Source organism: Rhinolophus sinicus, linkage group LG04, assembly GCF_036562045.2.
Source record: "Rhinolophus sinicus isolate RSC01 linkage group LG04, ASM3656204v1, whole genome shotgun sequence".
In the NCBI taxonomy this organism is placed as follows: domain Eukaryota; kingdom Metazoa; phylum Chordata; class Mammalia; order Chiroptera; family Rhinolophidae; genus Rhinolophus; species Rhinolophus sinicus.
In genome coordinates this window covers 108,852,861-108,862,469 of record NC_133754.1, presented here as the reverse complement: position 1 = coordinate 108,862,469, position 9,609 = coordinate 108,852,861, and positions in this window count along the sequence as shown.

Here is a 9,609-nt window from a genome sequence, read left to right as displayed (position 1 = left end):
GAATACTAACATTTAGAATTTTTTCTTTTTTAGACTTTATTGGGGAAGGGGAACAGAACTTTATTGGGGAACAGTGTGTACTTCCAGGATTTTTCCAAATCAAGTTGTCCTTTCAATCTTAGTTGTGGAGGGCACAGTTCAGCTCCAGGTCCAGTTGCCGTTGTTAGTTGCAGGGGGCACAGCCCACCATCTCTTGCGGGAGTCAAACCGGCAACCTTGTGGTTGAGAGGACGCACTCCAACCAACTGAGCCATCCGGGAGCTCAGCTGCACCTCAGCTCAAGGTGCCGTGCCCAATCTCAGTTGCAGGGGGTGGAGCCCACCATCCCTGCAGGAATCGAGTAGTTGAACCGCAACCTTGTGGTTGAGAGCCCACTGGCCCATGTCGGAATCAAAGCGGCAGCCTTTGTTGTTAGGAGCATGGAGCTCCAACCGTCTAAGCCACCGGGCCGGCCCCTAGAATTCTTCTTAAAGACAATAAACAATTAAGTGAATGGATGGCAGATGGTGGGATCCAGTTTTTCAGTCCTGGAGTAGGAGAATACAGATAAGCCAGGGGAGGTGCTAGAATGATTCATGTGATAAGGGAATAGAGTTGGCAATATCAGTATAAACTCATGTTTAGCTTAGTATAGATACAGATGGTTACATGTAAAAATATTTAGATAAGTTTATATACATAGCTTAGTGTGCACACATATATTCCTTTGCTCTCTCAGCTGAGATGACCTAGAAGCAATGACATCCTGTAGCAATGAGTACTTAGTACCCGGATCTTGGTTTCTAATATCATTCTTCGTAAAAGTCGTCCTTAGAGAAATGTCTGATTCTAGGACTGGGACAATATAAGAAATAGACAAGGTGAACCCGAGGGATGCTGTAGTGCCAGAAGGTAAGAAAGTGTTCAAAAGAACCCCATATGATGGGAGTATGTCAACGAGTCACAGAAACCCAGTGAAAGAGCCCCCAGGAGCCAAATATGGAACAAATTGAATAAATAAATAATAAAGTAATATAGAGTTACAACCCAAAGGAGAAGATAAATATCCATGAATCCACACTGATATAAATACAAGTAGATGATTGAATAAATAACTGAGAGAGAGACAAATCTCCCAAACAGAAGGATTCTAATTTACGTAGATACTCTGCTCTCAAGGAGGGGAAGCATAACTCTCTATGACTGCATGTAGTGAATGACTTCACAGAGTACAGGATGGAAAGGAGGATAGAAAGTCTAATTTTACAATGTAGAAACCTGACAGACACCATGTCAACCAGGTGATCAAGGTCAATATCCACAGTGATAAGCCATGTTGCTGTATCCTTGATATGATGTGATGAGAATGACACTTTCCTTCTGTGGTCTTCCTACCAAAAACCATAACCACAGTTTAATCATGATAAGAAAATATATGTATATATCAGACAAATCCCAACTGAGGGATATTCTACAAAATGCCTGACCAGTATCTCTTAAAACTGTGAAAGTCATGAAAAACAAGTCTGAGAAACTGTCACAGCCAAGAGGAGCCTAAGGAGATATGACAACTAAATGTAATGTGGGATCCTGGCTGGGGTCCTGCAACCGAAAATGGACATTAGGTAAAAATTAAGGGACTCCAAGTAAAATATGGACGTTAGTTAATAATAATGTGTCAATATATGGATTTGTTTAGATTTCTTTTTCCTTCAGCGTGTTAAAAATGTAGTTCTTCTTTCTTCTGTTCTCCATGTTTCTGATGAGAAACAAATTATCATTTGTTATTGTTCCCTGCATATAGTGTGTCATTTCTCTGACTGCTTTTAAGATTCTCTCTTTGTCTTTGGCGTTTTGCAGTTTGACTATCATGTGCCTTGGTGTGGCTTTCTTCATATTTATATTTGGGGTTCTATGAGTAACTTGAATTTATATCTTTCCCTAATCTTTTGACTTTGGGCCTTTTTTTTTTTTTTCAAATACTTATTTCTGCCCCATTCTCTTTCTGTTTTTCTTGGATTCCAGTTACAAGTACACTAAACCTTTTGATATTTTATCCTAAATCTAGAATCTCTGGCTCTGTTCATATTTTTCATTTTTTATCTCTGTGTTTTAGATTTGATAATTTCTATGGATTTATCTGCCAGTTACTGACTTTTTCTTCTTTCCTTTCCAATCTGCTGTTAAGCCCATCCAGTGAATTTTTTAAATTTCAGAGTTGTATTTTTCAGTTCCATAATTTTCTGTTTGGTTCTTTGAGTAGTTTCTATTGCTCAGATTTTTTTATTTAATCATTCATTTTGAGCATATTTCCATTTGAGCATACACAGAAGACAAAGAACAAAATTATTTCCTTTTATTTTTAAAGCGCAGACTGTATATTCAAAGATGAAGATAATTTTTACCTGAACTATTTGTTCTCCTCTTTATTATTCATGATTTTTTTAGCCTAACACATTCTATATACCTTGTTGTTTAAATATACACAAATACATATATGTAGTTAAATAAAAATTTAAAGTTTTAACTTCCACTGTTTAAAATAAATTAACGTTATCAATGTATTAAAGGCAATACATCTCACATAAGTTTACCATCTTAACTGAAGCTTTGCAGAAAGCAAATATATATCATAGTGTGATTGATCATTTTGTAATCTGTCTTTATTTATGCATTTTAATCACCAAATATTTCAGGTGACAATGTTATTCATTAATTTAATATTAGTAACAGGTCTTATAGTCAGTTAAGGATCTCAAAAATTATATTTACAATGTAATATAATCATTGTTGATTTTAAAAATCAAAGAGATGATGTTTAAATATCACATGCAGGTAGCAGAACTGAGATAACTAAATTAAAATAATTTGTACTATTATTTGGCATTTGGAAGAACCAGTCCTATTATAAAACAGCACTTATTCTTTAATTTAGTTAAATACATATGTATATATTCTCAGGCCTTAAAATATTTTGTGTAAAGAATGATCATTTATCTGACCCATAAGTACAATAGAGGAAATTTAAAGAGTTTAAAATAATGAGATTAGAGAAAAGACACACATATCTATTTTTGAACCCAGAATCACCAACTAGTATAATTTGTCCAAGCATTCATGTAAAATAGGAATGTTACTCATGCCGTTCTTAGTGCAGTTTGTAATCCTCTGCGTTTACCAGCCAAATTTTAGAGCTTATTTAACTTTTCTTTAATAGTATTGACTTTGTAAAGTTATTTTTTCCTGCGTTTTGGTTTATTTAGTTATGCAGCTATTTGGTCATTGTTATGGGCCTTTTGTAAGAGAAGGGCTTATGTTCTGTTTTTGTCCTCTGGCCTATTTTAAATTGGTACATCTTAAATCTGTATGGGCCAGGTGAGTCAGAGGAACTTCCTGTGCCCCCACCCACCCTTGGAGAAGAGGGGAGGCAGAAGGACACCCTGTCCCTCCCACCCTTCTCCCCACCCCCGCCATGCCAGCCAACTCCCCTAACCCTTCCTGCACTTGACAGCCTAGCTATCCAATGTGTCTCTGCAACTTTCTGTGCGTGAGTGGGTGCCGTTACTGGAGAGCGGTGGCTGTACTCCTGCAGGAGTGACCCTGGCATTGCAGCTCAGGTGGGACAGCAACTGCTAACCCTGAGTTTGTAACCACGGTGTTGAGACCGTTTTCCTTTACTCTTTATAGTACCTGCCTGACTGCCATCACTGGCTCAGCTTATCTTCTCTAATAATTCAATTTTTTCCTTGACAGCTGAAAGGCTTCCTTCATCAGATAGCTGTTAAAACAGCTTTGTTGCTTAAAGAAATGTATCTTTATTTGTACCTTCTTATCAAAGAACTTGTTCTTGAGTGTTCTAAGGTTTCTGGAACCCAATTTGCTATTTTCCATGAGATAAATGTGCTCTTGTCCAATTAGCGTATTTACTTTCTGAGTTACTTGACCATTACTTCCTGTTATATGGCTCCAGATATTTTCTTTAAGGTGTGAATTGGGCCATATCCTACCATTATTTCAAAATGTTGTGATTTTTAGTTACATTTTTCTACCTCATTGCCATCAGTTTTTCAGTTTATAGTCTGCCAATTTGTAGCCCAAATATTTATCGCACTTGATATGTTTAAGAATCAGTATCAGATGTGTTGTCGATGATGTCTTCAACCGTACCTTAAACTGAGAAAATTTGATCCATTTCCCCCAACCTTTGATAGTGGTCTTGCAATGGCAGGTGAGGGGGCAGGGCTTCCAGGCAACCCGGTGGGGTTGCTTTTGTTTTTGTCCTCTGGTACTTCTTAAATCTGTATAACAAAAAACTTAGCACTTCAGTTCCACTTCCATCAATAAGCCAAGCCACAGAGGCCCAGGTGCCCAATGGCTTCCCCTCAAGGTCCTCCCTGCGCCCAAGCTTTGTCAGATGCCAGCAGTTCCCTTTCAGGGGCGTTGTAGCTTCGCCCTAGGTTCTGGTTTGGCCTGCTATGTGGTACACCTCTTCATTTTATAGTAGAGAGCCGGGGTCCCCCCAAGTCTGGACTGGGGTACATCTAGCCTATTACACTAGTAGTTGTCAGTGTTTCTCTTAGTTTCCGATCATTGTCTCAGTTCCTTATAATGCCCAATAGGTACTGTCAGAGGCCCGCAGGCGTGTGTGTGTGTGTGTGTGTGTGTGTGTGTGTGTGTGTGTGTGTGTAACTGGTGTCTATTTAGATTCAGAGCAGGCCACATTTTTAGCCACAAAGCTTACTTGCTGATGTGAAACAGAGACTAGAAAGCATAGTTATCAAAAGTAGTGACCTGCAGCCGAAGGGAAGGGACTGGTGGAGGGAGGATGAAGGGCTTGCATAGGTCCTTGTTCAAGGTTCCCAGATCTTCCTGTAACACCATTGAGGGATTGTCAGAGGTTAAAATATGTATCCTCAGGAACGGCTAGGTAATACTTCAGTGACAAACAATCCCAGTGCCTTTATAGTGGCTTTTAAAGCAACACAATTTACTGCTGTCTGTCCAACATAGGCTTGTGGGAGGTCGGGAGCTGTACTTCATTTAGGTATCGCTTGGGGACCCAGATCAATAGAGGCTCCATGATGTTATGATATCGACATCACCAGTGGCTGGATCTGCTGTACACGAGCATCAGGCGGGATCAGGCGGGAGTCAGTGCAGGTGATTAGATATTACCCCGAAGGACCTCCGTCCTTCTGCTCACGTTCCATCAGCCCGCTCCACTAACCTGGCCACTACTGCACTCACTTCAAGAATTTGGGAGAGTGTAATTCTCCAGGCATCAGAAGGTGGAGGGGACCTGATACTGGTGATCATTGGTAATGTCTAATTCTGCTCTGTTTGCTTCATTAATGTGTGCAGGTGTGCACGCACGTGTGTGTAAGTGTGTGTGTAAGTATGTTCATGTGAGCTATGACCATGACATTTTACCCCTAAATATTTTGTTGTTACCTATATAAAATAGGACTATTTCCCCATTGTCTGCAGTATTGCAATGTGACTTATAGACATTATGATATTTCAATTTTTAAAAAAGAAACTTTACTTCATAATCACACAATCATTATCATACCTAACAAAATTAATAATTCCCCAGTATCTCTAACATCAATTCATAGTTCAGTTTTCCAATTGTCTTAAAATCTGCCATTTTGTGTATGGACCCAATCAAGGACTGTACATTACATTTTTATGTCTAATATAATCTCTCTTAATAAAACATAGTTCCCTCTGTGCTCCCTGGGACAAATTTATATGAGCCCTTTTTATATGACCTTAACTTTCTGAAGGGATGGTTATACTGTACATATACCGAATGCTGAATACAGTTACATGGTCGAATGTCCCAGCTCCCGATTTTATCTGTTTCTTTGTGGAGCTATTTCACCTGTTCTTTTACCCTCTATTTATCCATAAACTGAAGGCAGATAAAAGGGCTTCATTCAACTCAGGTTCACTGTTTCAGACAAGGGCACTTCCTAAGGGAGGACATCACATTCACATTGTTCCTCAGAGGGAGAGGCCACTCGCTGTCTGACTGCCCACTCAGGGACAAGGTAGCACCAGTGGCACCAAGCCCTTCCACTGAAGGCCACATGGCCTCCTTTCGGACCAGTTATCTGTGCAGTGACTTTTTGCCACCATGTCAGTTCCCCACCAAGCCTCAAAGAAAAACATTTTAGAAAGCAATATTCACTTCCATTTGGATCTCTCCCCAGCAGTGACATTCTAATAAATATAGAGAAGCAATGAAAATTAAGCAAGTCAATGTAGAAAACTGGCTGCTTGAATGTGTAACATTAGCGAGTGGAAAAGTCCAAATTTGATTTAAAATGCCTCTCCTTCCAGTTTTCTGATGTGGTTGTGGTCTGGCTTCTGTTCTGTTCCTCCCATCTGCCTTCTCCCTGATCCCGAAGGGGCCTTCTTCAGGGTACTGTCCCAGGTGCTGTCCTCTTTGCCCCTGAAAAACCAGCTTCAGAAGATATTATCCACATCCATGGCTTTAAGTGCCGCCTATATGCTGGCAAGTCACAAATCTCAGTGTATTCATCAGGTTTCTCTGGAGAAACAGAACCAATAGGGTGTGTGTGTGTGTGTGTGGGAGAGAGAGAGAGAGAGAGAGAGAGAGAGAGAGAGAGAGAGAGAGAGGAGAGTGAGAGAAACAAAGAGAGAGAGAGGTTTGTTATAAGGATTGGCCCACATGACCGTGGAGGCTGAGCAGTCCCAAGATCTGCTATCTGCAAAGCCAGAGACCCAGTCTGAGTCCAAAGGTGTGAGAATCAGGGGAGGTCAGGGAATAATTCCCAGGCTGAGGACAGGAGACCACATCCCAGTTCAGCAGTTAGGCAGAAAGCAAAGTCTCCCCTCCTCCACCTTTTTTGGTCTAGTCGGGGCCTCAGTGGATTGGACAATGCAATGCACACCGAGGAAGGCATCTGCTTTACGCAGTCTGCAGATTCAGTGCTATCCTCATCTGGAAACACCCTCACAGATACACCCAGAAATAATGTCTGGCCAAATACCTGGGCACTCTGCCATCCAGGCAAGCTGACACAAAATTAAGCACCATACTCAGCACCCCCAACCACTCAGCTAATATGCTGACTTCTCCATCCTCAACATGTGGACACTGATGTAGAGCCATCGCAAAACTTAATTCACTTGCCACTCACATCTTTCCAAGAATAGCTCCTTGAAATTGCATACAACTACTCAGTAGCCTTTTCAGTGAGCACTTCAACGTATCAAATGGAGTATCTAATGATAAGTGTCTCATACAGTGCTCACATCCAAATATATCAAGCCCATTCAGCAAATATATGAAGTCGAACAATGAAGTTTGCAAACTCATCCTAGAAAAAGTGCTACATACCTTACTGCTGAATATCACTACGATCATCTTCGAAGTACTCCCCTTGGGAAGTTAAGCACCGATGCCAGCGCCTAGTCCACTCTTCAAAGACATTTTGGAACTCTTTTTCTGGAATGGCCATCAGTGCTGTCATCATATTGCCCTTCATGTCCTGAATGTCATCAAAATGTCTTCCTTTCAATATTCCCTTTATCTTTGGGTAAAGAAAGAAGTCATTGGGGGCCAGATCAGGTGAGTAGGGAGGGAGTTCCAATACAGTTACTTGTTTACTGGCTAAAAACTCCCTCACAGACAGTGCCGTGTGAGCTGGTGTGTTGTCATGATGCAAGAGCTATGAAGTGTTGGCGAAAATATAGGTCGTCTAACTTTTTCATGCAGCCTTTTCAGCACTTCCAAATAGTAAACTTGGTTAACTGTTTCTACAGTTGGTACAAATTCATAATGAATAATCCCTCTGATATCAAAAAAGGTTAGCAACATCATTGCAACAAATTTGCGAACGTAATTGTTAGACCTCATATGTTGAGCATGTGTGTATCCATCTTCCTTAGGACCTCAGGAGACAGTGATGGAGGGAACATGATGGCTACTTTTAGGGAGCACGCAGTCTAGATGGGTTGATGGACACCTAAACAAGCAGTATTTTGTACAATGTGAAAAGCACTGTAATAATAGTGAGTAATGCATCGCAGAAACACCACTGAGAAGGACTTCATAAGTGTGGTGGAATTTGAGCTGGACCTGCAGAAAGTAAAGGAGCTTGTCGGATAGAAGTCAGGGTTTCCAGCAGAAGAAACTTCATACACAGAGTCCAGAGTTGTGCAAAGTAGAGACCAGAACTCAGTGGCTGGAGAATAGACTGGAGGACAGTGGCAATGCAAAGTTGGGGGGTGACGGAGAGACAATTCTAAAGAGACTTCCATGCATGTAAGGGAGTTTGGCCTGTGCCTCTATATCAGAGGTCCCCAAACTTTTGCATTTCTTTTATCAGGAAAAAAAATTAATAGCTGGCATAAGATTTTGAACTTTTTTTTCCTAGGTGAAAAACCAAAGTACTATCTTCTGCAATTCGACATTATTGTATACAAGGAACAACACCAAGAATGGAGGAGAGTCATAATTTTCTACTAAAAAAAGTTGAATACATTTAGCTTTAAGAAAAACTTAGTATATTGTCCATTTTCCACAAATTTCACCAAAACACAGTTTTGGGGGACTCTGCTATAGATCATATTTCTAAAACTTCAATGAGAATATGTGAATCACCTATGGATCTTATTAGAATGCAGACATGGGTGGGGCTTGAGATTTTTGTGGTTCTAGAAACTTCTATGTCAGGTTCTTGCTGCTGGAGCCCAGAACACACTTTGAGTAGTAAAACTTAGTCTACATAGTGAGAAAGCAGAAGATTGACGTGATAGCATTCATATTTTAAAAAATTAAACCAGAAAGCTCTGTGTAAAATTGGTTGCAAATGAATTGCGACTGCAGTAAATTACACAATAAAAGTTCTGCAGATATATATCCTGTGGGTTATGACAAATCACTTTAACTTCACTTTCTCTGGTCCTCTGACTCATTGCAGGAATTACTCAAATGGTGAGAACACTTCAAAGATTCACAAGAAAGGTACTCTTTGAGTTTACTATATGTGTCTCCTCCTGACTTAATACTTCAGTCTTAGTATAGAATTGGAATGTTTGTGGAATTCTTATAAGTTGTATGTTTCCAGAACAGAATATGCACAGCCAAAAATAAAATGACTTAAAAATAGTGCAAATCAAATCAGCAGTAGTTGATTTGGTGCCATCTTTTCTCAGGGACTTGAGCAATGGTTGAGGTCTGTACATGGAGAACAGATTGTTCCATGCGAGGCTTATCAGAAGTTAATGCCAAACCAGATGTTCTTGAAGCTTCTGTTACCATGATAGACAAGCTGTTCTAATTTTACAGAAAAACAAATATGTAGTAATAAATTATCACACCCACCTTAATGGTTTCATAAGGATTCCTTAGTAAACATTCATAAAAGGGGATAAGAAGTTTTAAAATGTACCGTTTAAAATAATTGATATTTTTACTACATGAGAAGCTTATGACATAGTGAGCAATAGCAGATAATGAATCCTACGAATATCTTTCAAATATTGGGAAGGTTGCTGGAACCCAAGACAGAAAATAGCAAAATGGAATAACTTTGAGGTCAGTTGTAATTTTAAAGAAGGTCTAAGTTCTGAGACCAGACCGTGTTCTTTAAA